The 14,987-nt window shown below is 44.2% G+C and overlaps 1 protein-coding gene across 3 annotated transcripts in view; it reads left to right on the top strand.

The window, feature by feature from the left end:
• Positions 1 to 14,987, top strand: part of Taok3 (TAO kinase 3) — a 168,161-nt gene that overhangs the window by 32,413 nt on the left and 120,761 nt on the right. The window contains exon 3 of one of the 3 annotated variants that reach the window (XM_060382535.1): positions 2,756 to 2,860. The exons of the other annotated variants lie outside the window; for them this stretch is intronic. The gene's annotated coding sequence lies outside the window, so the exon portion shown is untranslated. The remainder of the gene's footprint in view (positions 1 to 2,755; positions 2,861 to 14,987) is intronic. 3 annotated transcript variants of the gene reach the window in all.

Genomic DNA, 14,987 nt, shown 5'->3' with positions numbered 1-14,987 from the left:
GTGGTATTTACAACAGCAATGAAAACCTTAACTGAGATTATCAACTGCTAATTGCTGAGCCATCTCTCCAAGCCCCATTTTGCTGTATTCCAAAAGTTCCAGGATCAGTCTGAATTTCTTCAAAAACCAAGTCTCCAGACCCAGAATCTTGGTCTTCTCCATTTTAGTTCCTGAAACAAGAACCCAAATTTCACTCAACAAGACATCATCACCTCATCACCTCTGTGGGAGCAGCCATCACAGCTCTTTATTCAGGAAACATCACACATGGGTTAACACAAGTTGGAAGCCCCAAATGCCAGTATTCCTTTGCCAAGCTGTCTTTGCTTCTGAGCCATTGAACCCTGCCCTAGTCCTTTTATGAATGTCACTCCAGCTTCCAATACTCTTCGGCTTTTCTGGAACTTTCTCACCTCCTTAAATGACTGAGTTAAACAAATCCCCTTTGCCCGACTACCCTCCTGTTTCCGTGGGTCTTAGGCTGGCTCTTCCTTGGTATAATATCCTTGAGGACAAGACCTTAGCATGCTCATGGTGGGATCTTTACTGCTTAGAATGAAACCTGGAACCTAACAGATATTAAACAAGCATTTGCAAGAAGAATTGATAATGTTACGGGGGGGGGGGGGGATTACTCACTTTCTCATTTCTTTAAGAATTAAAAACCAGTATAAACCCTGCAGGCCAAAATACTCACAGGTTACCTGATAAACACAAAGCTGAGTGAAAAGTTCCAATTATTTGGTCTTATTTTAAATCCTGAACCAGCAGAGCAGATTCTTTAGTGAGAAGCTAACATTTGAAAACAAAACAAAGGCTTAGCTATCCAGAGGGAATAATTAGCATGCTCTTCATTAATGAGAATTTCTGGACTATCTGGGCTTTTTGATCTGTGGTGTTGTTGTTGTTTGTTGTTTGTCTTTGAGACAGGGTCTTACTGTGTAGCCCAGGCCGGCCTTGAACGAATAATACTGCTTCCCAAGCCTCCTAAATGGATGTTACGTAGAATGGTTTTAATTATTACTGCTGTAGGGAAACATGCCTCGGGACACATGTGGAGGTCAGAGGACCACCTTCAGGAGTTGATTCTCTCTTTCCACCATGTTAAGGTATTTGTGCATCTCTGTGTACTCCAAGCTAGCTGGTTTCTAAACCTCTGGGCAATTCCCCTGTGTCTACTTCCTGTCACATCATAGTAAAATTAGGATTACAGATGTACAGCAGCACATCTGACTTTTTTGTGGGTTTCCAGGCTAAAACTCAAGTTATCAAGCTAAGCATCAAACAATTTACCTATGGAGCCATCTCACAGTCCCTGACAACCATTTCTTGTATATGTATATTTACTTGTTTGTATGTATTTAGTTAATTAATGTGTAAGGGTGTTTGACCTGTGTGTATATCTATATGTGCAGTATCCAGAGGCCAGAAGAATGTCTTCAGAGCCCTTTGAACTGAGGTTATAGACAGGGGTAAGCTGTCTTGTGGGTGGGGGGACTGAACCCAGGTCCTCTGATAGAGCGCTGGCCACTCCTAACGGCAGCACCGTTTCTCCAACCCTCCTGTTTTCCAGTTTGTGACAGTTACACTCTAGTTGCACAGCTTTGAACGCCAGTGGAGAGTAGGGTTCCTGTGCTGTATCTCTAAGTAACCAGGGAAGGGGGGCGTGGAAACAGAACAGTACAGTGAACACATGTGTGTTTCTTCTGTACACTGAAGCTCCTTGACAGCAGGGCTCAGGGCTACCATGTGTGCGCTGGCCTCCAAGCACGAAGTCTGGGATTTTTGGACCACTTAGTTGTGTTTAGTCAGTGCGATGGTCAGGGCCTTCTTCAGCGTATGCACTCAGTGTGGTGGAATGCATGCACACAGCCAAGTTAGGAAGTGGGTGTTGCTGTCTAAAGAGACCCTTTCTGGAAAAGAGCAGAAAGGTCCTATTGGAATTAGAAAAATCACAGCTTTGGGATCAATTTTGTGTGTCATTCCTTCAGTCTGAATGGGACAAAAATGAAGCCGTCCAAAGCACGTGCAAACTGCTGTAAAGAATGGCAAAACACAGCTCAGTGGAGACGCCAGGTTCCAGTGAACTGGGGCTTATTTGTCGATGTCATGTGTTTAGGGTTTTGGGGCTATCCCTCTCCACCCATGAAAGGAACTCTGGTTCAAGACCCAGTCTCCAAGTACGTGATAGCAATGAACTTAACTGTCTGGCATGGATGGAGTTCAGTATTTCTTGGCAAACAATCAAAACAGCCTACACAGAGCATTTACATAAATGTCTGAAGGAGTGAGTTGCCTCAGTGTTATTTTCCAACACATGTAAGTATTTTCCCTCCTGATCGACATGTGCTCAGAAGATAAACAAGAGGTTATAACAAGAGGTTCAAATTCCAGCCTGTAGCTCCCATGCCATGATCAGAGAGTGAAGCCACAGACCTTCCCTAGTACAGGCTTGGGACCTCTTTAGATGCCCAGCTCCTCCTTCTGTCACATTTGGATGATAGTGCCAGGACTTGGGACCCCTTGGGAATTAATTGGCCGGTGTGCAGAAAAACTCAAAGACAAGTAAATGGAGCAGATGAAGTGACAGGGTGGGTTCAGCAAAGGCTTTCATGATTAAAGCCAGATGCAGGATCCACTTGGCTAATTTGCTTGCTTGCTTGCTTGCTTGCATTCTATCACTGTGATCCCAAGTTTTCCTAAACATGTCTCCTACATAAGAAATGCTCATCCGTTTCATAATTTGACTTTGCAGTGCTGGGGACTGAACCCAGGGCCTCCTGCATGCTAGACAAGCACTCTACCATTGAGCCGTGCCCTAAGTCTTTTCAGAAGAGATCGATCTAAGGAATATTTTAGGGTAAGCATGTAGCTATTGATTTAGACTGAGTTTTGATAGTTTCCATCAACAAGTTGCCTACTGATATTATTATCATTATGCATATTTTAAAATATTTATTTTAATTTTTATCTATGTATGTAAATGTGTCTGTGTGTATGTATGCATTTGCCTTCAGAGGCCAGAAGATGGTATCGGATCTATTGAAGCTAAAATGATAGGTAGTGTGTGCTAACCCATGTAGGTGCTGGGAACTGAACTCAGGCTGTAGTGGGCACACCTTAAATCCCAGCACTGGGGAGGCAGAAGTAAGCAGATCTTTGTGAGTTGAAGGCCAGCCTGGTCTACATAGCAAGTTCCAGGACATCCCGGGCTACCCAGTGAAAGTCTGTCTCAGAGAGAGGGCCAGGGAGGAAGAGGGAGGAGTGGAAATGAGGAAGCCAAATGGAAAGAGACTTTTCTGTACATTGCTATGGGATTACAGTATGACTCGTTTGCCTCCAGGATAAAACGAGAGAACGCCAGTCTGTGTTAGCAGAAGTTAGGATAGTGAAGATCGCACATAAAAGCAGTACATGGCCTGGCATGCTGGTAAGATCTAAGAATAAGGGTTTTTAAATCTTGTTCTCATATAGTAGATAGAACTCTATCCATGATTATGAAGGTAAATAGAATAGAGAGGTTGTTGTTGTTATTAATGTAAAGTAACTAACACTTCCAGGTAACTTAAAAGTGTGTCTTTGGTGCTGCCAGCCTTTCATGGTCACCGGTCCTACATTTGTGAGTTCAGCCAGCCACGGAGTACAACCGTTCTGCTTGTAGGGCCACATGTAAAGGGACTGAGATGGTCACAGATCTTGTTACCTAAAGTGGTGGCAGTCCTGGAGCAAATTCCCTGCAGGTTCTGTCCTGGAACTCTGTAGACCAGGCAGATCACAGAGCTCTGCCTGCCTCTGCCTCTGAAGTGTTGGGATTAAAGATGTGTGCCACCACCGTCCGCTTTCTGAGACATGCTCTTTATATTTAATACATTTCTGTAGAAAGTCACCATGTATAAATCTTGTTTGTTTGTCGTGAGAGAGAGACTCTCACACTCTATCCCAAGCTGACTCAGAACCTGCTGCGTAGCTCAGGCTGGCCTTGTACGTTTGACAATCCTCTTGACTCTGGTAGCTATTTTTTAATCTCTGAACTGTTGGGCCATTATTTTAGTGATCAGTGGTATTGAATGTCCATGCTATCTGCCTTCTCTGGCTCTGTGGCAGCCTCCTCTGCACTCATCTCCCCGACTCGTGCTGCCACAGAACAGGGACCCAGAAGTAGAAACGGCTAGATAAAGACATGTTGCCATGTTATCTTATTTTTACCACTGTAAAGACTGAACCCCGGTTGTCACACATGCTAGGCAGGCATTCTGTCACTTAGCCGTAACCCCACCCTCTTCAGCTTTCCATTTCACTGTAAGTGTTCACTCAGTTGCGCAGGCTGGCCTTGAACTTGGGCTCCTCCTCCTTCCCCAGCCTCCTGATTGACAGGCCCTGCTTTATTTGATAATTCTGACAGGCAGTGCCCGCTAATGAGGTCCTGTGTTCTTGTCCGTAGCCACACCTACTCGTGGGTCTTCATTCCCTGGCCTGTTGCCGTGGTTGAAAGTCTCAGACCTCTCCTCTAGCTCTCTGAGTTCTGTACACTGTGTTCCTCCTTCCTTGGCCTCTTGGGCAGCTTTCTGTACTTTTTGGGCTCAAATACTTCATCTCTGGAAGCTGCTTAGCCTTGTAATATCAGGCAAACCCTAACTGCTTGTATCTTTCCTTTCATTCTTTCTGCCAAAGTGCCATTAACTTTCGTATTACTATTTTATCAGATTATCCATTTCTCTGTATCAACTGCAGGAAAGCTAGCCCCTTTCCCCGAGGGCTCTGATACCAAAGGGCTGTCTCCTGCCTTCCATCTCCACCCACATCCCAGTTCTTACATCCCAGTGGCCGCTACTTTCCAGGTTTAAAGATGTTTTCTCTATGTGTTCTTTCCTCCATATTTCTAAACAGCATACTTACACTGAGGTCTAAATGTGTCACTTTTAGATGACAGGAGAATTTAGCCTTCGTACGTACATACACGTTCTCCTCCTGCCTTCCAGATCCAACATCACCTTTTCTGGGTAGCTCAGCAGAGAGACTTCCATGATGATATGTGTGACTCACAGCTGTGGCTTTCCGTAGACTGATTAAATTTGCTTTATCCATGTGACGTTCTGTTTCCCCCAGAGTAAATAACTGCTTCATTTTTTTTTCTGTTAACTTGTATAATTCACTCTCATATTCTCTCCCAGAATCATAAATTTCCTCTCAATATGTTCAGCTCTACCAGCCAGTCTTCCACCGCATCTCCTTGAAGCCGCTTCACATACAAACCCACATGGCTCATCTCGTCTCAGATGGGAACAGGACCTACAGGTGTCGCTGTTCTGCAAACTGCTCTTAAAACCCCATAGACTTAAGATCGTTACGTAGATTATTCTCTCTTGAGGTGGGTTCTCTCTATATTACCCAGAGTAACCTCAAACTCATAGCAGACTCAAGCCACCCTCCTGCCTCAGCATCCCAAATAGCTGGGATCACAGACACACATGGCGGAGTCTGAATAATAGTTGCTTTAGCCACCCTGCTGTTCTTTGTGGCTCTGTGGTAGCTATTGTTCTGATTATTTCTTTTCTGACATAATGCTGGAAGTTTACATCTTACACAGTAAAATTAGTCAGTGTGTAGGTTTCTAGATTCTGCATCACATTTAAAATCTTAAGATCATAAAAACATTCAGCCAGCCAGGTGTGGTGACGCACGCCTATGATCCCAGCACTCTGGGAGGCAGAGGCAGGCAGATCTCTCTGAGTTCGAGGTCTACAAAGCGAGTCCAGGACAGCTAGGGCTACTCATAAAAACCCTGTCTGGAAAAAACAAAACAAAAACAAAACAACATTCAGCCATGACTATGTTGGTTAGCTGGCTTAAGTGGTACACTGTAAAAATGAAGATTGCTTTGGCATAGGAACAAGACAAAGATGCTAGTTCTGTCTGAGCTGAGCAGCCAGTCACCTGCTGTCACGGCACTTTTTAAAGTGGACAGTTCATCCTCTGAGGCTCATGAGAAATGAAGCTCGCATCCTATACTCACACCCACCCGTGTTTGGTTTCATTTCTGAGAAGTCCCCCTCCTAGTTCATTAATAATTCTGTCTATACCAGTCCCAGACCTTAGCAGTTAATTTTCTTTAGTTTAAACCTTTTTTTTTATTTTTTATGCACAGTCTCATTGTGTAGTCATAGCTGGTGGTTTACACCATCGTATCCATCCTTTTTGTTGTTGTTGTTTTTTCTTAAAAAACAAGTTACATTTTACTTATTAAGTGTGCATAACCCCGTGGGTGTTGAGATCAGAGGAGGTCTCACAGGGGTCAGGTTTCTCTTTCTGACCCGTGGGTTCCAGGCGTAGAACTCAAACCGTCTGGCTAATGGCAAGTACGTTTTACCTGTTAAGCCATCTCACCAGGCCAACAAATTCTATTCGTGCCTGAGAGTGTGAGTTCTTGGTTTTTTTCCTCTCAATATCCCTGGCTACGTGCTTGTGCCTCTGATGTTTGTTCTTCCAGACTGAGCTGTAAAACTGTAACCCACAGAGCAGATCCGCCTGCCCTGCCATCTGCTTTTATGCAGTCTGGAAGCTAAACTTAATGTTTATATTTTTACTGTTCATGTAAATCAGAATAATAATAGTTTTTTCTTGAGACGGGTTCTTACAGTGTCATTCTGCATGGCCTGGAACTAACTCTGTAGACCAGCCCGGCCTTGAACTCACCTGCCTCTGCCTTCAAGTGCTGGGACTAAGGACGTGCACTACCACATTCTGGACTCTTATGTGATTTTTTTTCTTCTTTGTAATTTTTTTAAAAAAAATAGAACATTGATTATAAAACAGAATGGGGACATGATGTAAGGCCTTACTGTTACCATCTCAGTCAGGTGAATGGAATGATCAAGAATAAGGGCATAGGGATACTCGGTAAACCTGTAGGAGCACAGGAAAGATGCTTTCCTGGGGCTTAGAGTGTCTTTTAAAAACACCTTGTTGGTTGGCTGTAGCGTTTTAATTACGGATTGAAGGCTCAAATCCCTCATATTTTCTATACTAAGCACAATATAGCAAGTAGACAACCCCGGGCAAACAAAAGGCACCACTCTAGCTGGGCGTGGTGGAACAGAACTTTAATCCCAGAACCTGGGGGATCTCTGAGTTCAAGGACAGCCTGCTCCTACGTAGCTAATCCTAGGCTAGCCAGGGCTACATAGTGAGACCCTGTCTCAAGAAAAAAAAAGTTACTAATTTAAAATTTTCCAAAAGCTTTGCCCTACCATAATCATTTCTATTCCGTGTAGTTTGTGCAGACTTTTCTAGATTTTTCAGCTTACGCCGCAGCCCATCATCCAAGCGAGGAAAGGCAGGAACTTAAGGCAGGGAGCCCGGAAAGGGTGCCTACTGGCTTGCCTCCTTTGGCTTGCTCAGGTAGTTTCCTTTATAGCCCATGCCCACTGAGGAGCAGTGGCTCCTCCTATAGTGGACTGTGTCTTCCTACATCAATTAGCACCTTTTTGAAAAGATATATTTATTTATTTATTTATTTATTTGTATACAATGTTCTGCCTGCATATATACCTGCACACCAGAAGAGGGCATCAGATCTTATTATAGATGGTTGTGAGCCACCATGTGGTTGCTGGGAACTGAACTCAGAACTTCTGCAAGAGCAGACAGTGCTCTTAACCTCGGAGCCATCTGTGCAGCCCCTCTACATCAATTAGCAATGAAGGACATGCCCGCAGACTAGCCTGATGGAGGCATTTCTGCACTTGAGGCTCTCTTGTCTCAGATGACCCTAGGTTTATGTCAGGTTGACAGCTGAAGTTAACTGTGACAGGAGGTAAGGGCTGTACCAGTGGCCTGCAGGCTTAAAGGAAGTCTTTAAATACAAAATGAGGAACTGAATTTTCATTTGAGTTAATAAGCCCATTGGACAGCAACCCTAGATTTCATATAAGATATGGGCTTGTGAATGCAACATGTTCAGAATGACAAGTACAGAATGCATGAGTGTGTACATGCGCATGTGTGTGTATCTAGATGCTAGAAGTTCAAATGTCACAGCAGGGAGATTTGCATAGTGCAACCTTGGAAGAGCTTAGAACTTCCTTCTGACCCTGGTTTTGGATCCACCCCTGGCTGATTCATTTGAGGAGTAAGGCATAGCAACAGGGAGGCTTTGACAAATGCTGTGTGAAAGGGCAGAGATGACTGGGACAGCAGCTGTGGTAAACACCCCCAGGGCTGAGTCACCAAAACAGAGCCACAACTCCTTCTAAAGTGTGATCTCCTAAGAGAAGCAGCCCGGGCCACTTTGATCCATGAGTTTGGGTTTTCATTTCTAAACTCAGCCCCGATGGCTGAACTGTAGAGTCACTCCTGTGTGTGTAAACTCAGCTGTGGAAGGGTATGCTTCAGCCCAGCAAAGCAGTTGCTGGTGAACCAAGCCTAGAAATGAAGCCCAGTGGGGAAGCCTCTCTCCTTTTTGCTTCCTTAATGGTTGCAAATATCTTCCATTTGTAATGCCCCCACCTCCCTTCTTAATCTACAGCAAGAGGCTGCAGAAGTGGCTAGTGGTTCAGAGGGCTCGCTCTTCATGCAAAGGACCCACATCATATTCCCACCACTTGCCTCACACCTATCTGTACCCCACCCCAGTCCCGGGAGAGAGGATGCCCTCTATGGCCTCTATGGGCACACCAGACATGCACATAGTTCAGATAGACAAGGGAAACATCCATACACATAAAATAACTACATCAAAAAATAAGTTTAATGTGTATGTGAGTTTTATTTGATGGCTTATCTGTCTGTCTGTCTGTCTATCTATCTATCTATCTATCTATCTATCTATCTATCTATCTATCTAGTGAAGATTGGAGGAGGCATACCATGGCACACCTGTAGAGGCCAGAGCACAACCTACAGAAATCATTTCTCTCCTTTCAGCTTGTCTTAAGGATCAAACCCAAGTCATCAGGGTTGGCAACAAGTGCCTTTATCAGCTGCACCATCTCTCTAGCCTTGTATATGAGTCTTAAAGCCCTCCCCTCTTTCTCCCATGACAGAGTGTCATGTAGCCTGGACTGCCTGGAGCTCACTATGTACTCAAGGATGACCTTGATCTGCTGGTCCTCCTACCTCAACCTTCCAACGTCTGGGATTACAGGCATGTGCCCCCACACCAGATTATGTACTGCTCAGGGAGCAAACCCCTCCATGAATGTTCAAAAAGGCACTCAACAGATTGAGCTACATCCCTGACCCCTACCGCCATTTTTTATAAGATTTCATTTTCTTTGCTCTTTTCAACTGGTCTCCTCTCTTTCCAGCATTCCCTCCCCATTGTATCCCAATTTCAGTTTCCCTGAAGACTGAATACAGGGCTAGCAGGGGGGAGCCTCAGAAGGTCACACCTCGGGTTTGTTGTGTGAGGTGATACTACAGGCCCACAGTGGAGATGGTGGAGACGGGTGCTACTCCATAGCCCAAAATAATGTCAGGGGTGCAAGCTTGTGACGCAAGCTGTGAGAGACAAGGGGGAGGAAACACCTCACAGGAGTAAGATTCTCCTGACTGTTGGCTCAGTGGTGTCTGGGGCAATTAGCCCCATTAAGCTTCTGTTTCATTTCTGCATTTTGAAGTCACACCAGAATGAAAAACTATTTGAATAATTTGATTATAAAACATTTGCAGGTTATAGCACTCTCTGAATTTGGTTCATTGACGGTCATTGTTAATTGTCAACCTGACAGAATCTAGGGTCATCTAGGAGATGGGTCTCCGGGCATATCTGTGAAGGATCATCTTGAGTATGTTCGCTGAGGTGGCACCGCTCCCTGGCTGTCGTCCTGGACTGTGTGGAGAAGGTCATGGGGCATGCTTGCATCACTCTCTTTCAACTGCAGACATCAGTGAGCAGCTGCCTCACGCTCCTGCAGCCTCAACTTTCCCACCCAGACAAACTGTGACCTGGAGCTATGAGCCAACATGAACCCTTTCTCCATTAAGCTTTTCTCCATTAACCCTTTCTCCATCAAGTCTACCAAAGTATTTTTATCACAGCAACAGAAAAAAAGAAACCTAAGACAGCTACCAACTAAAAACCTTAGCGTTTTTTTCTTGTGAGTCAAGGCTTCAACCCTAATGAGGTTGGCCTTGAACTCCTGATCCTTCTGCCTCTGCCTCCCACCTGTTAGAACTACAGGCGTGAAGCACTGTGCCTAGCTAACCACAAATCTTTAACAAATGTGTTATTTTGAGAAACTGTTCCTTCATTACCATCTACCCCACCAGCCCAAGAACAATGCCTGACTTTGTTGGAGTTGTCTGAGGCAAGGCTAGTCATAGATTACAGAAATGATATATGTGACCCTTGCACTTCAAAATTATGTCATAGCTGTGTAATCCTCCTTCCCCCAATTTCTCTTTTCTTTCTTTTCCCACCCCCTTGCTTTGCAGCATTTGAGACCGAAACCCAGGGCCTCTTATATACTAGGCATGTGTTCTGCTGAGCTACAGCCCACATTGCTGAGTCTAGAAAACCATATCATTACAGAGTTTAACTATGCTTTCTTCAGAGGTTCGTCTGGAGACTGCTGTTACTGGGGCCTGAATCCAGAGCTTGCCTGCTAGGTTCTACCTGCCACTGAGCTGCCTCCCCAGACCATTTCCATAGACATCTGTGCTATAAATGTTGAAGCAAACTACTACATTTTTAAAAGGTTTTTAAATGTCTGTTTTATATGTATTGGTGTTTTGGCCAAGTGTATGTCTGTATGTCACTTGTGTGGCTGCAGAGGCCAGATGAGGGTATCAGATCCCCTGGAACTGGACTTATAGATGGTTGTGAGCCCGTGTGTGAGTTCTGGGAACCAAGCCCCGGTCCTTTGGGAGAGCAGCCAGTGCTCTTAACTGCTAAGCCATGTCTCCAGTCCCACTTTTTTCTCATTTTTAAACACTTAATACTGTGAGGTCTCCTTTGGGTCTTACTCATTTCATCTGCTTTGAATTTTCCTTAGAAATATTTTTTACCCTAAGCATTTTGAGCAAATGGTGAAATAATAATACTCTGAAAATATATTTTGATGATAAATAATTTTGAACCAGTAAATTCAAGAATTAATGAGAAATATTGCCATTGTGGTAGTCTTTCCATTGTAAATATTCCAAACTTGCCTTTGAATTTTATTGTCCTGGTGCTGAAGAACTTACTTTTGGTGTGAGTAACTCAGCTATTTAGGATATGTCTCAGGATTTCCCTGGGATACTGTGGTCCTTTCAAACTATAGTTTCAACTTTTTTCTTATTCCTAGAATTATTTTAGTTTTATATTTTTAATATATTTTAATTATCTTCTTCAAGAATACTGATGGTTAATGTGACTGTTGTTCATGTCTATAATTTCCTGTAAGTGTTTTTTGTTTGTTTTTAACTTTGTTCAGCATCTTCTACTTCTGTTGTTTTCTTGATAGTACACTCAAGTCACTGTGCTTTGTTCAGCATTACCAGTTCTTAATTCAACTTCCCATGCAGAATTTACTCATTTCAGTAATGATTGTATTAATTTCATTTCAGTAATGATTTTATTTTAACAGTATTGATAAATCTTTTTCTTCGAAGTCAGCTCTCTTGATTTCCAAGTCATATTTCATTCCATGTTTTGGCTCCTAGTATTGTCTGTTGACTTCTGTCCTTGCTGTGAACTGCTGTCTCGTGTAGTAATTGTTACATGTAATTACATTTTAAAAAATAATTGTCAATACCCTCTGATATAACTGTCCTCTGCCACGCAGCACCTTTGTTTCTGAAAGGTCTTTTCCAACTCTCATTTTTTTCCTATGTATGCTTTGTTGGGAGTGTTTTTAAAAACACTCCTTCTACATACAGCTACTGCTGTTCCCTTTCTGTAATTACTCATGTCCTCGTGGAACTGGTTCTCCCCATCTCTCATGGTCCCTGAGGGGAAGGGTTCAAAGCCACACTTAAGCTAATAGTTAATAGTAGTGAGAGGTTTCCTCATTAGGTGGTAAAAAATAGGAAACAATTTATTTGTGAGTTCTTTTAGCCTTCACATATTTAGAGATCCCATATTTTACAGTTTTGTTGCACCAATTTTGGAAAAAAATTAACTGTTGATAGAGTTCATTAATTATAGAGTTCCTTTGTGTTATCTGTGAAACGTGTACAAAAAGCTGTCTCTGAAGACTCTATGGGATCTACACAGATTTTGCAGACAGAGCTGTTGCTATGGATGACTGGGGGGGCATAATTACATGTTACAAAATACCTCTTGCATGCAAGAGATTCCAGTGTGATGAGGCTTCCTGCCTGCACTCTGCCCATTGTCGGCATCTTTCTCTCTCACATTTGAAGTTCTTTCTCCACTCTCTACTGTATTAGAGGAGAAAAGGACTACCAGCACCCCCATCAGACACACTAAACCCACTGCTAGGACTATTGATGGAAAACCCTTCAGAGACTGTATTGGTAGATATGAGTTACAAAAAAGATAACAGAAATCCATTTAAGGAAAATGGTGGAGTGTGTGTGTGTGTGTGTGTGTGTGTGTGTGTGTGTGTGTTTGGCTGATAGTTGATCACAGGGTCTTGGCATGTGCTAGATAAGCACTCTACAGCTGACCTAAACCTTCTACCCCAGATAATACCTACATTGCTTTTTGCTTTATTCTGTTTTCCATAAATTCTCATTACAATGAGATAGTGACTGAAAACAGGTTGAACAGTGCAGTTTTAACCAGTCAAAGATTCTCTCCAAGTTTAGCAATCTTTCTAGGGCACCTTTTTTTTAAAAAAAGATTTATTTATTATTACTTCATGTGTATGAATGTTTGCCTATATCCATGTCTGAGCACAGTGAGCCTGCAGTGCCCACAGAGTCCTTAAGAGGGCACAGGATCTCCTGTAATTGGAATTACAGGAGGTGAGGAGCCATGTGGGTGCTGGGAAGCAAACCCAGGGCTTCTGCAGGAGCAGCCAGTACCCCTAACCACAGAGCCATCTTTCCAGCCCTCTAAGGCACATATTTAAGTTGAGTCCTCTGAAGTTCCACAGCACATGAGGAATTTGTGTGCTTGTGTGTTTGGAGACGTGCGTACTCCACACATCAGAAAGGTCTGGACACAGCTCACAAGTGTGAACAGCAGATAGAGAACATTGTTAGAAACAAGTGTTTATGGTAGAGAAGGAAGCAGCCAATGGGAGGAATGGATGGCAAGGAGCAGAAAAATGGGGTGACAGCAGGTATGGACAGAGTGGTACCCACACTCAGCCAGGAGGAAGAAGAGGAAAGCTACCTTTGCGGGTGAGAGGGAGGATGAAAGGAAAGAGTGGTTCTAAGAACTAAGTGATATAGAAGGACCTGGAGGGGACAGGAGCTCTACAAGAAGACCAACAGACCCAATAAATCTGGGCCCAGGAGGGCTGGTGGAGACTGAAGCACTAACCAAGTGCCATGCACAGAGAGGACCTAGGCCCCCTAGGTAGCCCATTACAGCTCAGTCTCCATGTGGGCTACCTAGTAAGGGGAACAGGGTTCTGTCTCTGACTGGACTCTGTTGCCTGCTCTTTAATCACTTCCCCCTGATGGATCAGCCTAGCCAGGCCACAGAGGAAGAGGATACAGGCAGTCCTGATGGGACCTGATAGGCTAAGGTCAATCGGTAGGGGAGGAGGGCTCCCCCTTTCTGAGGACCAGGGAAGGGAGTTGGGGGGAAAGGTGGGGGGCGGGTGAGACTGGGAAGAAATGAGAGAAGAGACTGCCATCAGGATGTAAAGTGAATAAATTTTTTAAAATAAAATTTAAAAATAGTTTAAAAAAAAAAGGACTAATTAGAAGTGGTCAGTGAACCTGTTCAGGTTATGCCCAAGAGCTAGTGCAGCTGTATCTGTCTCTGCCATCTCCCCTGGTGCAAAGCTGTGATGGTCAGTCAGCTTTCCATTGTCAGGGCGCCTGGGAAGAGAGTCTCAGTGAGGGACTGTGCAGACTGGGCTAGCCTGTGGTGGGAGTTGGAGGGTGGGAGAGTTCTTAATGGGGTTAACTGAGGTGGGAAGAGCCACCCTGACCTTGGACCCTGGACTTAGTGAAGGGAGAATGGCTCTCTGACCTGTGGGTGGGACCAGCAGCTTCAGACCCCTGCCACCTTGGCCAACTTCCCTGCCATGCTAGGCTCAGGCTCCCGAAGTCATGAGTTAGCATAAACCCCTTCTCCGCTAAGTTGCTTTTGTTGGAGTATTTTATCCCAGCAATGGAAACGAAACTAAGATGAGTATGATTTAAAACAGTATCAAACAAAAAGAAGGGGAAAGAACTGGAAAAGCTAAGCTGGTGAATTCTTTACCAACCAGGGATCATGATGCCACAAGCCAGCAGCCTTTTTCTGGGGCCTTTTTTTCTGCAGAGCTATGTCTACGTGATGCCCTGGCCATGGTGGGTATTATTGGAGTGGATCCCCCTTCTTATAAGGAGATTAAAGTAGTTGAAAGTGTTTGGATCCACTAAAACACTTATGCAAACAAAAGCATTCATGTTGTTGTTCTAAGATGAATGGAGGTCAGACTTGACCCCAGCTGCCCGCTTTGAGCAGCTATTGGGACACGAACCAGAGCAGTGCTGTGGTGCAGCCAGGACAAATGGTAAAGGGTCTTTAAAGTGGAGCACTCTCCAGCCTAATGTCTCTCAGTTTTTGAGTGATCAGATGCATTTCCTTGGGTGGGGGGGGGGGGATGTTGAGCACTTAGAACCAATTGTCAGACTCTGAAGTTCACTAACAGTTCATGACAGAAACCGTGACCTCTGGCCCAGCATAGACTGCTGCTGTGAAATGTTTGGAAATGTGTCTTTGAGGTGGAGCTGCTCTCCTGTGTCCTGTGAGAAAACCACAGAGACACACCTGCCCTCACTCCTTCCATGCTGAGGTCCACCTGAAACAAGCTTAGAGTTGAGACCACAGTGTGAGACTCACATTGTGGAGGCATGGGGGGCAGGGACATGGA

The sequence above is a fragment of the Meriones unguiculatus genome, chromosome 4 (genome assembly GCF_030254825.1).
Source record: "Meriones unguiculatus strain TT.TT164.6M chromosome 4, Bangor_MerUng_6.1, whole genome shotgun sequence".
Lineage (NCBI taxonomy): Eukaryota > Metazoa > Chordata > Mammalia > Rodentia > Muridae > Meriones > Meriones unguiculatus.
The sequence above is the reverse complement of the archived record's forward strand: the minus strand, read 5'-3'. Positions and strand labels throughout refer to the sequence as shown.